Below are 25,379 nucleotides of genomic sequence, written 5' to 3' on the forward strand. Positions count from 1 at the left end.
TCAGAATGGTTTCTGTCCCGTATAATGGAGTGTGCTCCACTTCCCACCAAGATAAAAATCCTCAGGATGTTTTTCTAAGATATTTCTATGAACATGCATTGTGTTTTTGGAGGGTTGATGAAGCTTGGAACTATCGCTCTTCTCTGAAAATGTAACCTCATTCCTGAGAAGTACTCAGTTTGCCCAATCCCCAACAGAAGAATTCATTATATTTTAAATTGAGCAGCAGATTATGCAGTCTTATGCTACAAGCTGAAAACAATTTCATCACTTCTTTCTTAGCAATGATCATGAGCTGTCTCTCCTTGCAGGATGAAGGGTGATGAGACAGAGGTCTGCTCAGTCCTGAATACAGTGGGAGGGGGTTTTCCCTCCGGTGGGTTCCAAGAGGGCCACTCCCCTCACTTGCCTGTTTCTGCACACACCTGTAGCTGTGTTAAATTGCTGACTCTGAAAGAGGTGCAGCCTGGAGATGCAGAGTAGAGATAAATGAGATTCAGTCTGGAAGCCCTGCAGAGCAGGTATCAAAGACAGATGTTTGACACCCTGCTAAAACTCAAGAGTTTCAATATTCTCAAACATGATTTTCAGCTCCTCAGAGGAAATTGGTTGTCTGATGCTACTAGTAAGTTTATTGGTTTTGAGATGATATATCTGGAGATTCCAGGGTGAATAATATGAATCCCAGTTGTTGCTAATGGCACCGTGTCGGAATCCTCAAACAATGGGGATATCCGCTTCTGTCTTTATGACTCCAGGAACTTCTTGATCAACAAGTGGTAAAAGCTCCCCACATATTTATTTCTAAGCTTTACACTGACCCGTCAAGCAGGAAATATGGGCTTTTATGTGAAGCATGTTGTGCCAAAGATGTAAAAGACAGGGACCAATTGCTCAGAAAAACAACAGGCCAGCAGCTATCAACAGCATTTTGAGAATTCTTCCCAGAGATGTACATAAAAGAGATTTTGCATGATGTGATGAATGATAACCAAACAAAATCCTTATAATAGAAGCAGCGAAAGACCATTTGGCCACATAATCATGTTTGCCCTTCTATGGTATCATTTCAAGGGGTACAGGTAGATTGTCCCTCAGCTTCTGAAAAGGAATGGTTCCAAAATGCCCAGCAAGTTCCAACATCCACCTGCTTTCAAGTCTCTTCTGTAAAGTGGCTGGGTGTGCACGCCTGTAATCCCAGCAGCTCAGGAGGCTGAGACAGGAGGGTCTTGAGTTCAAAGCCAGCCTCAACAGAAGCAAGGTGCTGAGCAACTCAGTGAGACCCTGTCTCTAAATAAAATACAAAATAGGGCTGGGGAGGTGGCCCAGTAGTTGAGTGCCTCTGAGTTCAATCCCCAGCAAAAAAAAAAAAAAAAAAAGTAAAGCAATATAATATTTGGCCACATCCTACACTTATCCTCTTGTATAATTAATTAATTAATTGGTTCTATTTAGTTATACATGGCAGAATATTTGATATAACTATACAAGCATGGACTATATTTTATTCTAGTTAGGACCCCATTCTTGTGGGTGTACACCATGATGGGATTCACTGTGATGTTGTCATATATGTACACAGGAAAATTATGTCCGATTCATTCCACTGTCTTTCCTTTTCTTACATATCTCCTCCTGTGTTCTTTAAATCATCTTCAGATTACTCATGCATAATACCATGTAAGCGTTGTGTAAAATAGTTAGGATGTTATGTTGTTTAGGAAAACAAGTGATGAGAAGAAACGTCAGTGTATGTTTCATACAGATAAGATTTTCCCCCCAAATATTTCCAATCCGCAGTTGATCAGGTTGGTAGAGGTAGCACCCACACATACTGAGCTGCAGAAGCCTTTTTGCTCAGACTCTATAGATGTGATTCTTAAGAGGAAGCTGCCTTAAAATATGCAAGATATAACTACCAGGCCTTGACACGACACGTACGTTAAAGGAAGCCAGAATAGCTATTGCTAAAAATGCATTTCATTGATTATTCCATCTGCGAATGTGGTACCCTGATGGCAATCAATCAGGATAAATCAGAGAGCTACTCAGCTAATTCACCCGTCGGGAGAACTGGTAATTAGGGAGTTGAAGTCAGGCAGGCTGCAGTCAGATGCCCACAGCATCTGCATTTGGGGGAGAAGATGCCTTCATGGTCGTCCTTCAGAAATTTTAAAAACAGCCACCTCCGCATTTTCCAGCCCCATATATGTGGACAGCATTCTCCATGATTTTCAAGGTCCCATCAGTAGTTAAAGTGCATTTCCTTATCCGTTTATAGATCTTTGCCTCTTTCTGGAAGGTGCATGGAGTAATGTCTTTTTTAGTTCCTTGTTGGCCTGATAACTCCACTAGAAATTCTGGCTCCTGCACTAGAGATCGGCTCCATACCACTGATGGTCAGTAGGATTGCCCAGGGTGCATCTGGACTCTTCTCATGTGCCCACCGTCCTCACCAAGATTCCTACTTGGTTATAGGAGTCACTCCATGTTCCAGCTCTAGAAAAAGTTTTGGCTTCGACCCTGTTCTCATTCCCCTTTGTTGGACTTCAGTAGTAATTATGACGATCTCTAGGCATGCCGGCCTTGCCTGCCTCTAGAATGCATAATAACAATCTCTATTTAAGCAAAGACTCACCACAGATCTTGCATTAAGTCTAAATGACACAGGCTGGTCTACATGACCCTTCCCCTTCTCCCCCTCATTGGCCATTCCAGCATTACCCTCTCCCAGGGTCATTTCTGGGTTACCATCTGCTATAATTAAAAGGGGCTCATGACTCCTGGAAATTCAGGCTTTCTACCCTCCTACGGTGTTCACGCTGTGGCCCATCAATTTTGGAAATATCTTGTTAGGAGCTTTGGTGATGTAAGTAGTTGTAAATGTTGTGGAAGGATTTTTTGTTTTTTTTTTTAATTTCCAATACGTGTACCGTCCTCCTTTCTCTCTCTCTTCTCCTTTTGGTATTCCAGTAAGGCGTACACTACCTTTTGAAATGGCCCCGCATTTTTAAATCATCTGGAATTAAGATAGAATTACAATCAGAATAAAATCGATCAGATTAGCTTTTTTCTTTCTTTCTTATAATATTTGGTGAGTCCAAATCTGGCTCCCCTGGCCTGACATGTTAGTTCTTTGAGGCTCTGGTTTTGTTCCGTTTGTTGATGCTGTTGCTGCTGGTTTTGAGTCAGGGAACTTTCTGGAGATGCGTCTTGAGGGTCACTGGGTCTCGCCCACAGATCCACCCATACTTGGTGTTCTTCATATCCCTGTAAGTCACCTTTGATTTTCCTCACGTCCTCTGGTTGCTTAGAGCTTCTGTCTCTCTGCTTATGTGACCCACCTGGTCATACAGGCTCCCTACCCTTCTCTTTAGAACCCCTAACATATTAGTCTGGTGATGGCCTTGTCTCCTTGGATTCTGGCTCTTCTTCTTCTGTCACGCCTAGCGGTCATGGTAGGAGTCAGACATGTATCTGTGGGGGTGACAGAAGCCAATGGGAATGGACCTTTACTGTGAAGACTGGCTGATGTCAGTCTGTCTGAAGGCAGGGTTTGTCTTCAATATCCCCTTTAGCTGTAGCATCTATAACTCAGCTGATGAATCAGCTCTTGACTCTGGGTTTCCTGAGTACTTCTCTGCAAAGAGAGGCTGTGTAGTCCTTTCGTCTCTAGTCCACTGGGGCTCTATTGGACAGCGCTGGACCTGTAGGAAGGGGTCCGGGAGAAGGAGTATATAATGCTCTGATGGAATCTCGCTGTTTTAATGGAACTGTAGCCTTCACAGCGTAGCTCAGGGCTCCCTGCTCTGAGACATTCTCAATGAGTTCCTGCAAAGTCTCCATTGCTGTTGATTTTGCTTTCCCTCAGAGGAGCTAAAGGGAGCCTCAGTGGTAGGACCTTCTCCCAACAGAGGCAAATCTTTACTAAAGACATCCCCCGCCCCACATGCCCCCAGAGAGCCAGCCTTTGTTATGGATAAGACTCTGGGCTATTTCACAGTGATTACTCTTCCTTTCCCCAGCCAGAGCCAGCAGGGGAATCTTTCCAGGTCTCCTCCCCCAGAACCTGGTGGGGTTCCTAAATATAAAGCACACCCCTTTTGCGTTACCCCTGACTGATGTGCAGTCCTAATAAGCTTTGTGTTTCTCATATAAATCTGCCTTTTGGGCATCTGCTGTATGGAGCCAAAGTCAATGAACACAAAAGGGTGCTTTGATTGGTTTGGACTCCTTTAGCCTATTTCTGCAGAGTGGGTGATCTAAACAATGAGCATTTATTTCTCACAATAAATGGCGCCCTGAGGTCCAGGGTCAGTGTGCCAGCGTTGTGACTCTGGTCCTCTTCCAGGTCACAGACAGCTAACCCCTTCTTGGATCTTTACCTAGCATACAAGAGCTAACTGCCTCTGCCTCTTTTTATAAAGGCACTAGTCATGCCTGAGGCCTCTGCCCTCATGACCTCAGAAAACTGGGAACAGAACCACCGTTTGACCCAGCTATCCCACTCCTCAGTCTATACCCATAGGACTTAAAATCATCATACTACAGGGACCCAGTCACATCAATATTTACAGCAGCTCAATTCACAATAGCCAAGCTATGAAACCAACCTAGGGGGGCCCTTGGACAAATGAATGGATAAAGAAAATATGGTATATATACACAATGAAATATTACTTAGCCATAAAGAAGAATGAAATAAATGCATTTGTCAGTGAATGAATAAATCTGGAGACTATCATGCTAAGTGAAATAAGCCAATACCAGAAAAACAAAGGCCAAATGTTCTTTTAGATATTCAGATGCTGACTCAAAATAGACAGAGGTTGGCAGGGGAGTGGAGGTTCACTGGTTTGGACCAAGGAGAGTTGGGGAAAAGGGATGGAGGATGTGAATGAGAAGACAGTAGAGGAATTGGTCATAACTTTCCTATGTTCATATATGAATTACACGAACAGGGTAACTCCACAGCATGTACCACCACAAGAATGGGAAGTTATACTCCATGTATGTCAAAATATACTCTACTGTCATGTATAACTAAACAGAAGAAATAGAAAATTTTAAAAAGTAAGTATGAAACAATTAATGTCTAGGTTCAGGGGGATGGCCACTGGAAGAGAAAGAAGACAGAGATGCAAAGGAATTAGAAATGTCCATGACAGATGGACTGATCTGGAAAGCAAAGAATAAATAGCTCATGAATCAGGCAAGAGGAGACCCCCTAAGAAGAGAGAAACAGAAAAGGCTCAGGTATGAGCACAGGAATGCTTCCAACTCTGTTGGCTCAGAAAGCCATGTTAGTCAAAAATGAATAAAACGTGGATTGGAAGAGTAGGGGGAAATTCTGGTCACCCTTAAATAGACCAGAAGTTCTTTTAGAATATTAATTTAAACAAATCCAAGTACATGGTGCATGAGTTATGCTTAGATGTAGCCCATATTTGAGCAATCAAGAAGAGACTTTCCAGCTATATCTGTGACCATAACATTTTTGTAGATCAAAAATTTTCAGATATCAAAAACTCTTTTGTTCATCTTAAAGTATTTATAGTGGCTCATTATTTCTTAGAAATATGGAACAGGAAGGAGGAGGATTTTCAATGACCTAAAAGCTGTTCTTTAAAACCACCACTAGAGGGCGGCAAGGAATTAGGCTTTGAACAGGCACCCCAGAGAACGGTGGTCTCATTCTCAGACAAAACATGATCATCAAAATGTTTCATAAAGTACAGCTTTGGAGATTTTTTTTCCTTTCCAATTTACTGTGGTTAATATTTAAAACGTCATTGTTTAGCATTTCCAGTGCAAGCTGGTGTCTTGAATGCACAGAACCCCAGTTAGTTACAAGAGCACATCTCAATCTTCCATGTGTATGAACATGTTTAAATGCAACAAATCCACATATCAAGGATGAGCAGCTTGTCACTGTCAGACTGCTAATCTAGGAAGATGAATTACAAAGGATTTTATATAGTGAAGCCTCTATTTTTAAACCCAGGTCCCTTTCCTGTTAAGTGAAATACTGAAGTGAATTTTAGGGAGGGGTCCTGTGGTTCATGCTTAAATGCTAGTCAAGTTCTTCCTGTTTACTCTTCTCGGTGACTTTGATCAAATTGCTCAACTCAGCCGGGAACTGAATTGTGTGCTCAGAGGATTAAGCAAGGGCTGTAGGAGGTTTTGGACTCAGACACACCTATCCTAACACAGATGGCATCTGTACAGAGTTCCTTGTGAATTTAAGTATCATCTCTATTCTACAAAGGAAGAAGTCTCAGGAGCTTGAAAATGTGCTCATTCCATCCTTCTTACACTCGCTTCCTTTTTCTTTCTGTATTTAATTTCTCAAGAGTCTTTGGATGGCTGTTCGTGTGCCTGTGTCTGTAAGGATTTCTGTGAGTGACTGCATCTGTGTGCATGGGGCTATGCACAGGCATGCATTGCGGTGAGCATGGGCGGGCTTGTACAATACGTGCATGTTATGTTGTGTTAGTATCATTGCCCTATGACTCCTTGTGAGCATGCATGTGTGCCTTAAGTGGGACTGCATGTGCTAAAGGGTGTGCACGTGTACCTCTGTGAAGTATGTATGCATGGACATGATCACCCATGAGCCTGTATTCTAAGTGTGCGCATGCTTGTGAGTGTGAGATGTGCCTTGTGGTGTGTTCCTGTAGGATGGGTGTGCACAGGCATGTGCAAGCATATGCTAGTGTGTGTCCTTCATCTGGGTACCTGTGTGCTTGTGTATGTGCATTTGTGGAGTTGGGTGGGTAGATGAGGCGATTTTCAATTGTGTGTGTTGTGTGTGCGTAAAGATAGAGAACTGGACAGACTGTCTTCAGAACCTTGTTCACAGTTTCACACCTTTCTCTGCGCAAGACAGGGTGTCGGTGGCTTGCACCCTCTTTCAACTCAAAGTGAAGAGCTTTGAACTCCAGCCGGGGACAATGCCATTTTCACCTTGCTCCCTTCCCCAGAACACTTCTGTTTACCGTGTTGTGTGGCAGCCCAGGGGAAGCTCACCGGATTTCATTGGCCTACTGTGCATTTCTCCTGCGCAAACACTTTCTACCCAAAACCAAAAGCACCTTAGAGGATTGGTCAGTCAAGAGCAAGTCTTCGAACATTTATTTCTACTGCTCCGTGTTCTTCCTGTCTCTCTGTTATGTGACGGTTTTGGCTCCCAGGTAATATCACAAGTGACTTTGAGTTTCTTTGGAAAAGAAAGGCACAAAATAGTCTTTGATATGATCTTTTACTAATATGACCATTTCAAGAGCATCAATAGTTTCTTTTAAAGGAACTATTTTTATATAATCTTTATGAAGTTCATTTCATGCCTGTGTTTAATGTAAACTTAATATTCTTTGGCAAAAAGACCAGAGTAGACTTTGAGAGCCCCTTTCTTTTCCTCAGAGACAACTGCTCGCCTTTGAGACTTACCTTAAAATGCTTTCTCTGATATTTTTAGTGTTTGGGGCACAGTCATTTTTTTTTTTTATTTCCCTTTCTCTTCTTCTTCTTCCACCCATTCTTCTTCTTCCTCTTTCTGGTGTGGTTAGTTTCCCAAACTAGCTTTTTCTGGTCTGTGAGTATTTTGCAAAAAAGCACTGAGTTGACTCTCAGAGAGGCCAGAAAACAAATCAGGGGCCAAATGTGTATCAGGTCTGACCTCCTGATCTTAGAACTATTTACTGGAGACTTCTGAAATTCTGCAAAATTTTAGTCTGTGTTCTACAATTAGGAGCCAACTCACGTGTTACTTTTCTTCCCCTCTATTTTCTTTGTGAAAGACTGAGATTTTTACTGAGTTCTGCATGCCACTAAATTACATAGTAGGTTTACCATAAGCCCTTATTGATTGTCACTGAACATTCCTGAAGAACATTTTTTTAAACTGATTTCTCCACCAGTTCAGGGTTGCAACACATTCATGTAGTTGATTTGCTCCCACATTAGACCAAAACATCTCAATTCTAGATTATCCAAGAGTAAACAATATGCTTCAAAAAAATGGCCATTAACACTGCAGACATCGAAAGTATGCAGACTGCACAAAAATTGCTAGCCACGTTTGTTTTGCCAAGTAACATTCAGTGATGTTGACATCATGATAAAACAAAAAATGGAAAAGAGCTTCCCATTATTATTTCAAAGAAACACAGACTTTCTGGGCTTCTTTCAACCCCTCTTCAAGAGGAGTATGTGCAACTCCTTGGAAAGAAATGCTGGCAGATTATGTGCTTCAGATGACAATGTCAAAACCAAGAGTCAGAGATTTGACTTGATCAATAGGATGGCTGCAGTGTCACCTTGGTTTGCCCTTGATCGCTGGCTGGTCTTTCTGATCTTCCATACCCGGTTCGGGTTTGATTGAATATCTCCTTCACTTTCAGCATGATACACCCTTCCTCTTCTTCTTTATCCCTTATTTTACCCTTTCACTAGTGTGGCAGAGTGATTTACACTAGAGTAGAGGTTTAAAGTGTTACCAGTACACAGGGAAGGGTTCCCCGGGAACCCTTTATTGAGCAAGACCTGAGAATTGGCAAGCAAAGTCAAGGTTTATTGGAAGCAAAAGTTCACTCTGGGAGAACAGAAGGAGCTAAGCTACAAAATAGCTCAAGGCCCCGTCTATACAGTGGAGCTTGCTTTTACTCGGCTGTACTAGTTCTTCCCCTTTTCCCCTGGGAGGATTTGAGGTTGATTGACACCTTGATTGACAGTTGAATCTAACATAATTGCTTTTCTACTGTGCATGCGTAAATTTCTTTTTCCCTGGGAAAATGCACACAGGGGGAGTGAATCCGATATTAATAATATGATAACTAGCCAACAGGCTAACTTCAGGTCAGCTCCTTGGGCTACTGCGCATGCTCAAGATCCAGGACTTTCCCTTCAGTGCCTGGAATTCCCTTTGTGCTTCACCATCTTGCTTCCTTTAACTGCAAGTTGGCCCTGGAAGGGATTCTGGCAGCACGTTAGGTAGCTCTTTTTGCCTTCTTTCTGTCTTTTCTGCCCCTTCCCCATGCTCTATCTCTTACCAACAAGAGGACACCTCCCAGATCTGTCTGAATTTTCCAGAATCCATTCATGTCAGCTGATGCTAGATAAGGTTCCTACTTGCCAAATACGCTTAGACTCTGAAGACACACAATGACAATTCTTTCCCTTGGATTAATTGTAGTTGTTAAGTCTTTGGGTCAAACCAGAAGAACAAGAAGATCTGTGGGTTTCTGATTAATTATCACAGCGTAAGACTTAGCTGCTCAGGGTAGTAGTCAAATGAAAAAAAAGTCAGAAAACATATTTTTAAAGACGGGAACATTCTGAATTTATTCCACAGCCCATTGCTCTTTCATCTCTATGTTCACACAGATTAGCTGGTCAAAATGAAAGTAATAACAAGTTGGCGAATGGTGTATGCTTTTATGTTCATCCGGTCGTAGCTAATTCAACTGCAGCCATTACTGAGGACGGATGGCACTACAACCTTGGGTCACCTGGAGTCTGACTCTAAGGGTCATGCCACCTTCTCAAACTCAGATTCGCTCTCCTACATTAGGAACAGAAAGGTTGGTGGAAAATTATATTAGAAGATGTAAATAGAAAATCAACTGCGTGCTTAATTGCAAAACCTTTCTGGGCCAGAATGGATGCAACCATTGTCACAGATATACTGGAGAGCAAGGTGGGGGGAGACCTGTGGCTCTTTGCCAAGTACGAGGGCATCTCGTCTTGATTTTTCTTTCCCTTGTTCCAGAACCACTTACCCAGTTTATCTTTTTGTCTTCAACCAATTCATTTTCATAAGCATCCATTGAGTCTACGGCCATACTGCCCTGAGCGTGCCCAATCTTGTCCTAAGAAGCCACTGAGCCACCATCGGAATGCCAGACTCTGTGATACCCTCTCTTGAATACTAGTAGCCAGTAAGTAGCTGAGGTGAACCACTGTGTCAGAAGCTGAATGAATGTGTGCACAGGTTCTCAAACATGGAGGTATCCTCCTATTTTCTCTCTCCCTGGTTTCTGGGTGAAGCCCTTTCTGGGCTCCCAGTTGGATTTGCCTTGTGGCGCTGCTCTTGCTGATGACTCTCTGCACCTGCTCTGCCTGTGTTCTGGTTCCTGCCTGTGTCCTCCTGCAATCTGCTTCTCTGCCTGCTTAGGATCTGCCACCTGCTGGCTCCCTTCTGCATAGATAAAAATCCCTTGTCAGGATCTTCTTGGAAAAGGATTCTCTAGTCTCCCCATTTATTGCCTTCAAATGTAGGGCACACATATAAAGGCCCCAATCACTCATTTAGGGAATCCTTCCTGCATGCGCTTCCCATGAAAAATAACGAGCCAAGGATTAGGCCCTCCTGTTACACAAAGGGGTCTCATGTCCACCGAGAGGCATTTCCTATCCTGTAAAAAGGACCGAAGGAAAATTGGGAATTACCAAAAGACAACCTGACTCAAACACTAAGCCACTGAATTATCTAAAAAATCCACTTCTACAGTCCACAAAACAGCCACCTATTAGAAAACTATCAAATGCCTAACTTCTGATAATGTCACTGGGTATTTTATCTTGTTCTCTTAGGTTTGATTTTTAGGTGAATAAAATATCTATTCTATTAAGCCAACATAGATAACATCCCATCAAGCAGGGGGGTCTCTGTGACGGGCATTGTTAGAATTTTAACAAAGTGGACAAATTTTGACGTAAATGAAATAAATTTAAGACATAAATGAACTCGTACTAAGCGAGAAGAACTAGTTTTCAGGAGAGCCAATTATTATTTAATTAATTCACCAGTCTTTAAAAGGGTGCCTGTAAATTGATAGCAGATGCTTTAGAATAATTCGCTTCCCTCAATCGGCTTATGCAGCTGCTCTGGGTAGGTGGTGCCCCGCTTAAGGTCACGGCTGCCATTTCCACATGATCGTAAACTCCAATGACTGCCTCCTAAATGAGTGAAATTTTACTGTGAAATAATTCTGCCCATGTCTGCCAGGCTCTGCAAATGCTTTGAAATATGCCAGGAACCCCCATCCTGGTGAGTTTCTAGGAACTCAACTCCATTATACAGTTAAGGTCACCAATTCTTTCCTGGGAATGACATATAAAACCTCTCATCTGAGGCAAACGAGGCAGATTAATGTTGCAGAAAGCATATATCGTCTGGGTTACAAAATCACAAAAGCTGTCCCTTGAACAGAGAAGCCTTCCCTTTTTTAGTTGCCCTTAATTGCAAGAAAAATCTCCCCGTGGCCTAATATTTCTTACTCGTACAAAAGGGAAATTCGACCTCATAGAAATCAACCTTGAATGCAGGAGGGGGGGGGAAGAATTTTAGTAAACTTGCTTGCTGTCTAGAAAGCAGAAGTTTTAGTTATTTTGACGGGACTCAGTGGCAGACGATTTTATTTTCAGAACTAAAATAACATTTTTCTCACAAGGAAGGTTCTCAAAGTAAATTATGAGACTCATTAAATTGGGGTGTGTGTGCGGGGGCAGGGGACGACAGTAAAATCTCTTTGGGCAAATAATTATTTTAAAGCAACATATCAGAACTGATTGTCATAGGTGCCTGTGCACATGGGAAACTCCTACCGTGTAAAAACCCGGATGTCCTTTATTTTACTCACCATCTCCCATTTCTTCCTCTTCTGCAATTTGTCTCCTAATCCTCTTTAAATATAGTTTTTTATCCTGTCACACTGCTACCTGATTTTCCTCACTTTGCTGAAAGGGTATCCTCTGACCTTCCTCTGTGTACTTAACACCTTTCCGGTGATTGCATTGGTCTGGACCACCGGCCCTGAGGGTAGCAAAGGCTAAGCACAGCTAATGAAGAGTTGCCTCCCATCTGGAACTACACATTCTGACAGCTTCCCAGGTCCCCCAGTAGCATTTAGAATAACTGGAGGGGGTGGCAGACAATGGCCGTAATGTAGACCCCCCTCCCTCCAGCATCTCTGGGGAGATGGTAACAAGCGTGTAAATGCTTCCTACAGGCAAGAAACTGTAGGGGGGCCCCTGAAGAGGCTGCAAATCTTCAAAAAAATCCACAAATTGGATTATCAGTTCTTAAGGAGCCAACCATTGTAAGAAAGCATATGCCTTAAGGCCTGGAGTTCAGATGCCACTCAAAGACAGGAAGGAAGAAATATTCATAGAGCATTTCCTTTTTATTAGCTTTATAGCACAAGGTCAAGAGCAGGGACTGAGTCGGCACTTTGTGTAGGTCTGAATTTCGGCTCTGACCTGAGCTAGTTGTCTGGCCGCATGTAAGTAATCGAAGCTCTCTACTTCTTAGCTTCCTCATCTACATAATATCAATAATAATGTTCCTGTGTCAGATGCTTAGAACAGAGTGCGACACATAGTGACCGCTATGCAACTGTTTGTTGTTATTGGGAAATATTGATTCATGCATGCTACACCACATAGACTGTGCTAGCAACCGAAGATAAAATGGAGAGGGATTCACATTTCCTACTCCAAAGATCCCTGTTGTACCCAAGGTGGCAAATGTTAAGATAGAAGAGGTCACAGGACACAGAGGAGGGGCCGGAGGCCAGAAGCAGACAGAGAGTAGGGAAGGTTGCTTGCGGGAGGGGCAGTTCAGACAGGCGTGTGCCTTAATGCTGTAAAAGCCTCCATCCCTGATCTCCCTCTGGTGCACATCCACATTAATAGTGGAACTATTAAAGCTAGGGAGGGAAATCCAGATGCAACCAGGAATGGTTTCTACTTGAGAATTTCTGATCAAACACCTAAGGAGATCTTGGAGGAAAATGGTCTGACTCTCAAGTCTACACTAATGTGTTATGATATATTTTCTCATCCTTAATCAAGATGTGCTTCCCATATACCTTGTGTATTTGTAATGTTTTACATTTTCTTAAAATAAGTCCCTCTGACCTATGTGAGCCTCAGATCCCCAAAATGTGACTCCACCTCTATTCAAAAGAATGAATCAGTTGTTTTTGCAAAGTGAGGGCCTTGGGGGTTCATTGAAGTTGGAGAAGCCACATTAAAGCAAGATATAACATTGCTGACCAAAGGCCAAGGTCAACTAGGCCAGAAACTTAGGCAATTGCAAAGGATTCCACACACTTCTCTTCAAAAGAGCAGGTAAACTTTGCTTCCATTTTTACTCTATTCTTCAAGAACTGAATTATGCAGATATCTGGGCCTTTGTTTTAATTAGCATTGATGCAGCTCATCTTGATTTCTTTCTTTTCATTCTTGGAAGAATCATGCCAAGAGGGTGGGCTCAGATAGCATGTGGTTCACTGATTATGCAAGTGGGTATTTTGTACAGTAGCAGAAAGATGTGAGAAGATCTGTCCTCAGAACCGCATGGCATGGGCCAGGTTGTGGGGTGCACCTGCGATCCTATCAACTCCAGAGCTGGAGTAAGTAATTCTCTGGAGGCTAGATAATTCTTCAGATATTACAAAGCAAAAGAAAAGCCCAGCCGGGCGTGGTGGTGCACACCTGTAATCCCAGCAACTCAGGAGGCTGAGGCAGGAGGATGGCGAATTCAAAGCCACCCTCAGCAATGGCAAGGTGCTTAGCAACTCAGTGAGACCCTGTCTCTAAATAAAATACAAAATCAGGCTGGGGATGTGGCTCAGTGGTTGATTTCAATCCTCAGTACCAAAAAAAAAGAAAAAGAAAAACCCAGTGTTCGTAAGGATCCGTTACTTTTATTCTTTCTTATCCTACATTTCTTTCAGCACGGCCAACTTGGATGCATGACTTTTATTCTGCAAAACTGCAGATTATAAAATTATTTTCTGAGGGTACAATAAAAATAATAGGCAAACAATAAAATCCTTGTAGTGGGGTGCACTTCAAATAAATAAATCCAGCTTGCTGAATTATGAACTCTTTTGAAACAGTACATTCTGATCCCAGATTCGCTTCCCAGAAGGGAAAAGAAAAGGAAGAATGAGAAAAACAAATGCGGTAAAATTCACACTGAGTTTACGATTAGGATGTTCTGCACTGACAAGCCTCAAATGATTCTTCTGGAATCACAGAGTTCAGCCCTTCTTATAGGAGGGCAGCCTGAGATAAGTGACAGACAGGGTACCCCCAGCAACCCTGCAGATCCTCAATCAAGAGATCAACTACTGTTGTCCTCTCAAATGAGCTTTAGAAAAATTGGGTTGTTTTTCCAAAATGGAGGGAGTAGATGAGACTGCTCATTCTCTGGAAAGGAATCGTGTTAATGAAATGACAAAGAGAGCCTTGTTCATTGTAAATACCATAACGTCCATCAGAATTGGTAATAGAGCACATAATCGTCTCTTTTCTCTCTCAGTCAAATCTCTGCTAAGGGGCCGGTCTCTCCCGTCTTCCTAATGAGAAAGGAAACTGGAAGGAATTCAGTTTCATGATATTTAAAATTCTTCCCCAGGGCACATGGGCTCTATAACAAACACAGAAATCCATCGCCACGTAAATAAGGTCCTTTACATTGTAAAGCAAACAGAAATAACGGATATCAGTCAAAATATTGTGCTGCTAGAAAAATGACATTGATGTTTTACTTAACTGTGTTTTGCAATTAGTTTTCAATGACCACAGATATTACTTGGTTGGTTGCTTTTTAATGACTGTGTTACCCGTTCATATGATGTTGTCCTACATCTATGTCAATATATATAGGCAAAATTAGAGGGGAAATAAAGCATTTTTTGTCTATTAGAGTTCTTCTGTACATTTTTTTCTATGTTTTGTGCATTTTGCATAATAGATATATTTCTTTTTGGTTTTGGTGATAGACCTGTCTGATGGAACTTTCAATTCTACAACATCAATAGTTTTGTTCATTAAATTATATACCAGAATAAAACTAAATCTTTTGTTGTTGTTGTTGTTGTTTGGAACAGGACTTTTTATTTCTGTGGTTGTACATGATGTAGTTACACCACATGATGTCCATCTCATTCCACCATCTTTCCTGCACCCATGCTCCCTCTCCACCCCTCCCTTTGCTCAAAGTTCCTGCATTCTCCCTATAACCCCCATTATGGTTCAGCATCCACTTATCAGAGAGAACATTTGGCCTTTGTTTTTTGGGGGGATTGGCTTACTTCGCTTAGCATGATATTCTCCAACTCCATCCCTTTACCAGCAAATGCCATAATTTTATTCTCTTGTAACACTGAGTAATATTCCATTGTGTGTATATACCACAGTGTCTTTATCCATTCATCTATTGAAGGGCATCTAGGTTGCTTCCACAGTTTAGCAATTGCGGATTGAGCTTCTGTGACTGCGTCACTGTAGTATGCTGTTTTTAAGTCTTTAGGGTACAGATTTAGTTTTTTAGAATAAAACGAAATCTTTGATGAGTGAAATGTTTATAAGTGCCATTTCACGTCCTCAAATGGGATGACATAAGAAGGTTCACCCAGATCATTATTTTTTAATTGTCTGACCACTGGGTGAACAGTGAAATTAATCGAGAGCACCTGTGTCAAGGTAGCTGCCCGACAGAGGAGCATCCATCAATCTTCCATTGCATCTAAATCTTCTTCTAAAAAGAGACAGATAATCCTTTTGTTTGTTTTTGCTTGCTTTTGTTTTGTTTTGTTTTGGAAAGGGCAACGTGTCTGGTCCTAGAAGCAGATCTTTCTTTAGAGCAGCTTCTGCTGGTACATCTGGTTTCATGTCACAAAGAGATGGGTCGATCAAAGTATGTGTCCATGTGCGTCCACCGGACGGCTTTGTTGAGGAAATCCATTCAGAACCTGCAGGTGTGTATCTGCCTGCATTTGAAGTGGCCTGTGGGATTCAGATGTGATAATGGCAAAGTGGATAAGTGATAGCTCTGGGTGTCTGTTTCAAGGAAGTGCTTTGCTGAATATAGAAATCAAATGGAAGAAAACAAACAGCACTTTGTGAATCCTATTCTCCCCGAGCCTGATGGTTCCTTGCTCCTCGGCGCTTCCTGAAAGTTGGCAAAAAGGTCAGCTGGTAACCTTCCGTTGCCCTCGGAGCTGGGAGATTTTCTTCTTCTTTTAGACAAACAAACTCCCGGGTACTGTGTACACTTCACTCTCCAGACCTGGTTATCAGCCCGAATGTGCCTGGTTATTTCTCCGAGGCCGAGTGGGTCTCTGCCACCTTATCCAATAAATGGTTCCGTTCTTTGATTTTTGTGTTTTTGCTTTTTTCCTAACGGCTTAGCTCTTCTGATTGAATCGAAAGCACAGTCTCATGAGCTTTGCAATTTCATTTCCAGAGCACTGCTTTTGTTTTACCCTGTTCAATGACAGCAGGACTGGCATGTCTGCAACCCTGCTACTTCTCCATTCTGAGGCTTTGGGTTCCAAAGACGGGGTTGTGCAGTTTCTGTGAGATCAAGACCTCCGTTGCAGGCTTAGAGAAAGCAAGTGGGCTCAGGCTGGCTGTTGTACTTAGGAAGTGAGCTATGGAGAATTTAGTTACGTTTCCTCCTCTGTTAGTGACGATAGCAACCCTCCTCTCATAGGACTATTGTGGGAATCAAAGAAGATTTTGCTAATAAACCTCAGCATTAAAAAAACTGCTCAAAGGCTTGGGGCTATGGCTCAGTGGCAGAGTGCTTGCCTTGCATGCATAAGGCCTGGGTTCCATCCTCAGCACAGCATGTAAATAAGCGAGTAAAATAAAGGTCCCTCAACAACTAAAAATATACATATATAAAAAAATCTGCTCAAAGATAATTTTTTTATTATCATTTTAAGTTTTCTTAAATCAAGCGTTCTTAACTTTGGTGAACATCATTCCTTGCACATAAATTGGGAAGAATAACAGTTTCTTGCTAGGATTATTACAAAGATTAAATTAATGAGCCTTGGACACAGGAAGTACTTAGACAATAGCTAAGAGATTTCTGAACCTCAGTGCATCCCAAGGTGCTGTTCTATGTCTTGCCATTGTCTATAGAAGGAACCTACTGAATTCAAATCAATAGTGCTATATTTTCTTTTGTTGTGTACATAAGAAGGGCCAAGAGATATTAGAATTATCCAACTTTCTTTTAAAACACATGCATAAAATTAAAAGAAGTGAGTCATTTTGTGCAAAAATAGTGAGTAATTAATGGTCCCAGTGATGCCTGGGAATGAAACAACCCATTCATTGATCGGATTCCCTGAGTGCCAGGCTGTGTACCAGGTCTTGCCCACCTGTCAGTCATGTTCCCCACACTACCATGGTATGCCACCTCTCGACATAGTGGCACGTGATTGCCTTCACCTTGGAGCTGAGCATCTTATCTTCTTGCCAGGACACACACATTCATGTAACAAGGCTGAAATTGCCCATAAGCAGATCCCCAGCATCACATTCTGAGGAAGATCAAAACAGGAGAACGTGCCAACATTCCTCACCCCTCTACATCCTGGTGATGGGAGGGAGCACTATTTCCACGCCAAGAAGTCAAATCCAGTCAGGATTCCCGAGCCGAGTTCTGACTTCCGCAGATCCGAGTTTTAGGAGATGGAGGCATTTGATGGACAGACCCAACTTCGTTGGCCACCTCTGAGCCTGGTTTGTTACACAAGGGAAAAGAAAGAGTTAAGATAGAAGGAAATGCTACCCTGATATTAGAGGAGATGAAGGAGGGTTACTAAGGGAAACAGAGTGAGGTAGTGACATTGGCTGTTCACTTCAGTGAAAGGTACAGTGCAGCCTAGTTTTCATTAAAGGAATGGATTACAAGCTCCACTCCTGTGAGGGGAAACGAGGAGGGCAGGGTTTTGCACATGGTTTGTGAGTAAATAAATAGACAAGAAATGGAGCAGAGTCTCTCCTGGCTTTTTCTCTCTGGCTCTTTTGTCTGACACAGTCCAGCCCAGCTCGTCTTATTCCCAGTGACAGAGAAGCAAAGGGATACAGCCGTATCCAAAATGCAGACTTCAGTGACAATGACATTCGATTTTGCTTCCTGAGAGATGCTCTTCTGAAAACATCTCTGTAGTTCAGCACCGGATCAGCAAAACCACGCTGATGAACACGAAAACCAAGTCTAAATTCACCCAGTGCTACGTGTAGCTGTGAAAAATTGCTAAATGTGTGCAAGAAACATCTTGATGTAAATTAACCTCAACTTGCTGTATAGATAGTATCAATTATTCATGACATAAATTATGCAACCGAGCTGCCAGTAGGTACTGGATAGAGTATACAGAAGGAAATATCTATGTGTATATGCTTATGTGTGTGTGTGTGTGTGTGAGTGTGTGTATGTGTTTGCACAGATATCCATACATATATTCATGCATGTATATATCTGCTAATAGTCATAGTCATGCATATACGCATTTCATATATGCATGTAAATACACATACATGATACATCTTTGTAAGTACACATTTTGGTGCACACACACACACACACGCACACAATTGTACACCTCCACAAATGAAGTAAAGTGGTGCAGTAAAAATCCCTGAGCTGAGTTTGGAAACGTGGACTCCGGCCACCTCGTGTGAATCATTCACTGTCCCCCCAGAGCCCCCACCGCCTTCATGTACTTGGACCAATGTCCTTTATAAGTGTAGAGTGCTTTCATGCTGCATCCCCGGCTTCTTTCTTACCAGATGAGCTACAGATGTCTTATTTAGGATATGCAGAGGACAGCAAGCGTGGGGACGTGCACGTATTGATTTGGAGGAGTGAGGAAGCACTGCCCCAAAGCCCTTGGCCTAGCTCCCATGGCAGACTGTCTCTCCATGCCTGTAGAACTCTTTATATGATGCTCTGCCATGGTTACTATTACTTATTTGGATATTAGCTAACATTTATCAGAGCTACACGGCAAGGGAGTACTTGGCATTTTGTATAATGGTTTCAATCCATTTTTATCAATGCCCTGTTATGATTATGCAAACTGTAGAGATTAAAAACTTAGGCAGAGAGATGGTAATTAAGTTGTCTAAGGTCACACAGCTTGGGTGTGCCAGAGCTGAGATCTGAATTGAGCCTGTACTGTTAGCTGATACCCACTACTGCCACCATGGGATATTTTTAGGATTGTGATAGATGCAAAGGGGGTTCCATCTCAAACACACAGAGCATCTTCAAGTACAAAGTCAGGTTTTGATATCTATTTCCACTCTCTGAGACTTCTTGGAAAAACATGGGAACTAGCTGTGGGACCTCGAGCCAGATTCAAATCTGTTTGCTTGTCCTGTGAGTTTACATAGAGTACTTAGTACTTTGCTTAGTACTTTGTTAGTATTAAGTTATTGCTGCTATTAGAAGTGTTGTAAGGAAAGAACTTATAGGTTCACATTAGAGAGGACTGAGTTTGAATCCTGCATGTTTGTAGCTCACCTACGTCTTAGGTTTCTCTGGTGTATTGCTCTCTGTTTAGCAGGGTTTTGTATTTGTGGGTGTGGGGTGTGCATAAATCCATACATGCATACATACATATAGATGCATACTTATGTGTGTGTGTAAAATATCTTAAATCACATACACATGGTGGGGTGAGGAGAGAATATTAATATTGAATAACTTCTGGGTCTACCTTTGCCTTACAGGGGAAATCTAATTTAAAACAGGGGAATCTAATTTACATGGGCAAAATATATAGCTACAGATTTGCTCATCAGATCAATGTTCATGAAAGGGTAAAACAGAAGAAAATCTAAATATACAATAGTAAGTAATTGTTTAAATTAATTATAATATACATATGCTGGATGAAAAGCTATAGCATAATTAAAATCATGTTTTAAGGAATAATTATTTGAAAAATCTTCATAGAAGCTTTTTAAATAAGGAAATCAGGCTCTAGGAGAGATTGTATATCATAATCCCAAAGCAGAAAAAAAAGTCTATAAATAGATATGAATAAGTATGCACAATAGGAAAGACTTAGAAGAAAGTGTTCATAGTGATCATTTCTGTGAGTGATGCTGACAGTGATGTTTATTTCTCATGCTTTTGCCTCATGGGGTGTGTGTAACATTTTGCATATTTACAACAGAGCCACATGCATACGTTTGCACACATGTACGTGCAAATTATGATTGCAATGTCACTGCTTATGCTAATGGTAATAAGTTATTTTATAAAGTAAGAAAACACTTCAGTGTTTTAAGAAAATTCTCCCAATTGTCTTCTTTTCCAATCTGGTCCCTGAGCTCTTCTCTAGCCCCACAAAACCCCACCATGATCTATCATCTCCTTCTGCTCTCTGTCTGCCCGGCCAGCAGCATGTGTCTGCTGAACCCGGCGTCTGCGCCAACTTTCCACACTAGCCTTTTCCATCTCAGGCCACTGCCCGTGGCTGACCTCTTACTTTCCAACGCATCCTCTCCAGCCCAGAGTTTCTTGTTTTCATCATGAGTGTTCAAATGTGCCTGCGCTTCCCGTCTTCCCTCTCGGGAATCCCATCCTCTTTCATCTGGTCCCTCTCATGGGTGACTATCGATGCTCGGAGGACCCTCCACACTGGCCAGCCTGAGTCCTTCATCTCATCCAGGTTCGTGCCGTAAATCTTTCTCCAAATGGGGAACACGAAGCAAAGTGGTGCTTTAAGGTACTCGGAGTCCGATTGTTGCTGAATGTCCTACGACCCCCAGACAGCGAGGCCTCCTTCACCTGGGGCAGACCAGGAGAATGAATGGACACTTGGGAATCCAGAAATCAATGCAACCCCTTGATGTATGTACTTGCCATTGGTCACTCTCTTTACTGGTTATTTTAACAGTAAAGGGGGGCAGGCCTAGGTATTGATTGAGCCCGTGAAGGTTGTGTGAATATGTATTTTTTTTCCTTTAAAATAAGAATGTCAACTGCTAAACCACAGTAAAGGTGGGAGAAATATGGCAAAGTCTCGGTTTAAGAAAGCAGAACAATCAACTGTGGGACTTCTGGGAAGTTATGGCCTCTCTGGTTTTAATTCCCTCATTGGTAAAATGTAAATAAAAGCCACATTTTCAGTTATCTTTTTTTAATCAATTTTTTTTAAACTGGGGATGGAACCAGGGGTGATTTAACATTGAGCTATGTTCCCAGTCCTTTTAATATTTTATTTTGAGACAGTATCTCACTAAGTTGCTTAGAGCCTCAGCTAAGTTGCCAAGGCTGTCCTCTAACTTCCAATCCTCCTTCCTCAGCCTCCCAAGTCACTGGAATTACAGGTATATGGCACTGCACCCAGCATTAAGTTCCCTATTTAGGTACTAAGTGAAATCTAATTTAAAGTGCTTACTATAATGCTTTAAATGGCAAAAATGGATATTCTCTTATGGTCTGGTGCTGAGAATTGAACCCAGAGCCTTACTGCATGCTAGGCAGGTGCTTTACCACGGAGTTGCACCCACAGTCTAGATGTTAAGAATCTTTGCAGGAGGACCTTAACCTCAATTATGTCATTGTGAGCAGAATACAATCCCATCTATCCTTACAAGAGAAATGCAGAGGAATTAGGACGCAGACACACAGAGAAGAAGACAGACGAAAGAGTGGGTGATATGAAGATAGAGACAGAGATAGGAATCATCGGTCCACAAGCCAAGGAATCGCTGCACACACCAAGAGCTGGAAGAGGCCAATAAGAGAGTCCCCTCTGCAGCCTGAAGTGTGGACACAGCCTGGGGTCACCTTAATGGGAACTCAAAAAAATCCGACTTCAGATTTCAGGGCTCCAGAACTAGGAGATCATATCTATTCTTTTGAGCCAACCGATGGGGTAATTTGTTATGATGCCAGTGGGGATCCAGTACAGATTTTTGATATCTGCTGTCATGAATTCCTAATAATGTGGAAGCAGCTTTGCAATTGGGTAATAGATAGAGGATGGAAGGACCTGGGTAAGTATGATAGAAAAAAGTCTAGTTTTCCTTGAATAGGCTCTTGGTAGAAATATAAATCTGAAGGAGAGTCTAGCCAGTAACCAGAGGGAGCCAAGCAACATGGCGAGGACGTCATCTGTGGGTTTAGGAAATGCATAGACGATCATACACAGAAGGTGGGTGGAAACATGGACATTCAAAGCACTGCTGGGAGAGTTCAGGGGGAAATGAGAAACGGGTAACTGCACACAAGTTGAAGGGGATCCTTGTTGTCAATTGGCAGAAAATTTGGCTGAAAATTCTCACTATTGTGTCAGATTAAATTTAAAAAATAGGTTCTGCCCCATGGCCTGGGTTTGAGGTAGGCTCCGCCATCTGGGCTTGGATGCCTACTCTCTGGTGTCACGTCAGGACAAAAATCAGCTAATGGCACATTTCTCAGAACACACCCCTGTCATTAAGCAAATAGCATGACCCTGAATCATTTTGAATGATACTGTGTGCACTCAGCAAATACTTGTTGATTTGAATGGAAGTCCCCCCTGGAAATGTGCAGATTGGTGTCAGGACCTCACCCCAATAGCCTCAAAGGCCACATTTCTGAAAGGTCACCCTCTTCCTCCCTCCCTCTCTCCCCCACATACTCATAGCACGTAAACACTGCTCCAACAACAAGTTTAAAAATGCGACTTGATTGATGGTGACTCTGCAGCAAAGAATCACATTGAAAACCACATATTTACATGGTCCACACACAGATTGAACAGGAGACTCCCCGAAGACACCCTGTGGACTCGGGAGACCCAGAGCTACCCATGTGCTGGACGTGGTTAAAGGGGAGAGCACCCAGCCCCCAAGAACGCATCTCAGCGGATTCATGGCAGGAAGAAATCCTTTGTTCTTGGTGAGGCTTGGTTCAGACTCCCTGTAAACCTTGCCTGGTATCAGAATGTTGAGTTGTCTAAAGCACCAGCTTCCACCAAGGGGAGGGGAAAGCCCTGTCCAAACCCACGAGGAATCTTTCTCTTCTTTTTAGTCATCTCCAACACTGCCAAACACCTCCTCTCTCAGAGGAGTTGGCTTCTTTGTTCTCACAGTTAGGAGGAAGTCAGGGGAGGGGAGAGCAGTCTGCTCTCAGCCAGGAGTAAATGCAGTTTTGCAAGATAACCAGGAAAGTCAGGCTCCTCCACACCTGTGACATGCTTTCTCTGGGGACAGTTTCACCCTAGGCCTGGCCTGCCTCTGGCCCCAGGCCAAGCTCCTGAAAAAAGCCTAAATGGGTAACTGGAATAAAAAAAAAAAAATGACTGAAATCCAGGAGGACTTGATTCATAAAGCCCAATTAGGCAGCCTAAATATTGCATCCAAGCGAGGAAGGGACTGAGCCAAACCCTGGGAAAACAGGAGCATGCATGCGTTAGGATGGTGTGGATGGCAAACTGGGTCCCCAACAACCTGCAGAACATGGGAATAGCCCACTCGTATTTTTCAGAAGGAGATCAATCCGTGGTACACGGAAAACTTAACTCTTGGTAACACATGGCTGTTTCTCTCTCTATTTTTTTTTTTTTAGAGTGCATTTTGCATTGCTCATTTCCACTTAGAATACTGAGATGATGTATTATTAGGGAAGTGGCAGGAGTGGCCAAAGGAGTGGGTGGACCCTTTCCTGTCCGTCACCCAATGCCATGGCTCATACCTGGCAACAAATACAGGTTCACAAGAGAAAAGCATAGCAAGTTTATTGGACCAGGGTTTTCCATGACATAGGAGCCTATGGATTGAACACATACAGACCCAGAGTGAACTATCCATTTTTTGTTGATGAAGCGTAGACAGCGCTGTGGAAGAAAAATTGGACAGGAAGGGTGTGGTCTGTCACTAGGCTCAGGGGGGACCCTGCAAGCCCCGCCTGTTGAGATGCATCTTGGGGTCTTCGGGCCGGGGGCAGTGTTCCCTCCTGAGTGTGGGGCACGGTCCTATCTGGCATGAAGGTTTATGTCCTGCAGTTGAACAAAGTAGGTCAAAGAATCTCTTGATGCCCTACTCTTCACACTGCAAGTCGAGGGAATGTTAGAGTGATCTTTTTCCATTTTACAGCTGGTGTGGAGGAACAGCGTCATTGGTTTGTATGACCTTGTGGAAGAGTGCTTCTAGTAGTGTCTGTGGTCTACCTTGGTGAAGATGAGGGGTGGGAGGCAGGAGGACAGGAAGAAGGGAGAGAGAAACTCTGCCTCACATGCTGCTTCAGAGGTCTCTGCCTCAGAGTCTGGTCGTCTGATCCACCTCAAGGCTATGCTACCACATTCCTGGGGAGCTCTGGGCTCCAGGGGCTCTATTATTTTATGTTGATTGCTAACCTCCCTATGACATGAGGTGAGATGGAGAGAAAGATGAAGGAGGAAGGAAAGACCTGCTTCAAGTCACGGTGCCTGTCATCATTGGAAACAAGGTATGAATTCAGGACCACTATCGATCTGTTCATGAGATGATGTTGCTCTTTGGTTGAACTCTCCAAACTCTACCTTTCCTCTGCAAATTAACATTTTTCTCTTGAATGTCATACCTATCGAAAAGAGACTGGATATCAGCTGTGTTTTCAGATGGAGATGGGAGTCAAATGATAAAGCATTTAAACGAGATTTCAGCCAATATTGCAAGGCTGTTATTACCAGTCTGATGGTGAGAGAGGTGACCACAGAGTCAAGGTTCTGTTGAAAAGAGAGCGGAGAAGTTACCAATGGGAGACACCAGGCACGGTGGGGCTGGAGAGGAGCAGCCAGTGGAGAAGCACTAAGCCAAACACTCAGGATGTCAGGGAGACGTGGGACATGAACTGACAATATCAAATCTTAGGGAAAATTTTTATGAAAATAGAGGCTCACAGATCTGTTCATTTTGGCAATATAAATGCCAAGTCATTGCAAAGCTAATCACGGAAATGGAGGAAAACTTTTGAATAACAAAAGCTTGAGCCTGATGGGGAAGGAAAATCCAGCTGAGATGGAGATGTGGACCCACGGCCCCAGGCACAGGGCTCCCAGGACCGTGAGCGTCCAGTTGCTCTGGGGTAGGTCTTGCTCCCTTGGATCACAATGTGGTGGTGCCCTCCAGGGTTGTGCCTGTGACTCTGGGGCAGTGGGAACCAGCATCTTGGGAGGCTGAGGCAGGAGGATCACCAGTTCAAAGGCAGCCTCAGCAACTTAGTGAGGTCCTCAGCAACTCACGGAGACCCTGTATCTAAATAAAATATTAAAAAGGGCTGGGGATATAGCTCAGTGGTTAAGCGCCCCTGGGTTCAATCACAGATACCAAAAAAGAAAAAAAATAAGTAAATACTAACGTCAGACTCTGTAGAGAAGGTGAAGATAGCCAGAAAAGAGATGGAGGATTGGTGACCCATTTACACATTCCTCCCAGGATCTGTTTCTAGGTGTCCTCCAAGAACATTCCTTTCTCCATGGAGAGAAACCCTTATCTGCTCATTAATCATGGGTGGTATCATTGCTGTTGTTCAAAGACCCATGAGTTATTGCTCTCAAATTGGCCAAACATCTTCACAGATG

Source organism: Marmota flaviventris, chromosome 20, assembly GCF_047511675.1.
Source record: "Marmota flaviventris isolate mMarFla1 chromosome 20, mMarFla1.hap1, whole genome shotgun sequence".
NCBI classification, from domain to species: domain Eukaryota; kingdom Metazoa; phylum Chordata; class Mammalia; order Rodentia; family Sciuridae; genus Marmota; species Marmota flaviventris.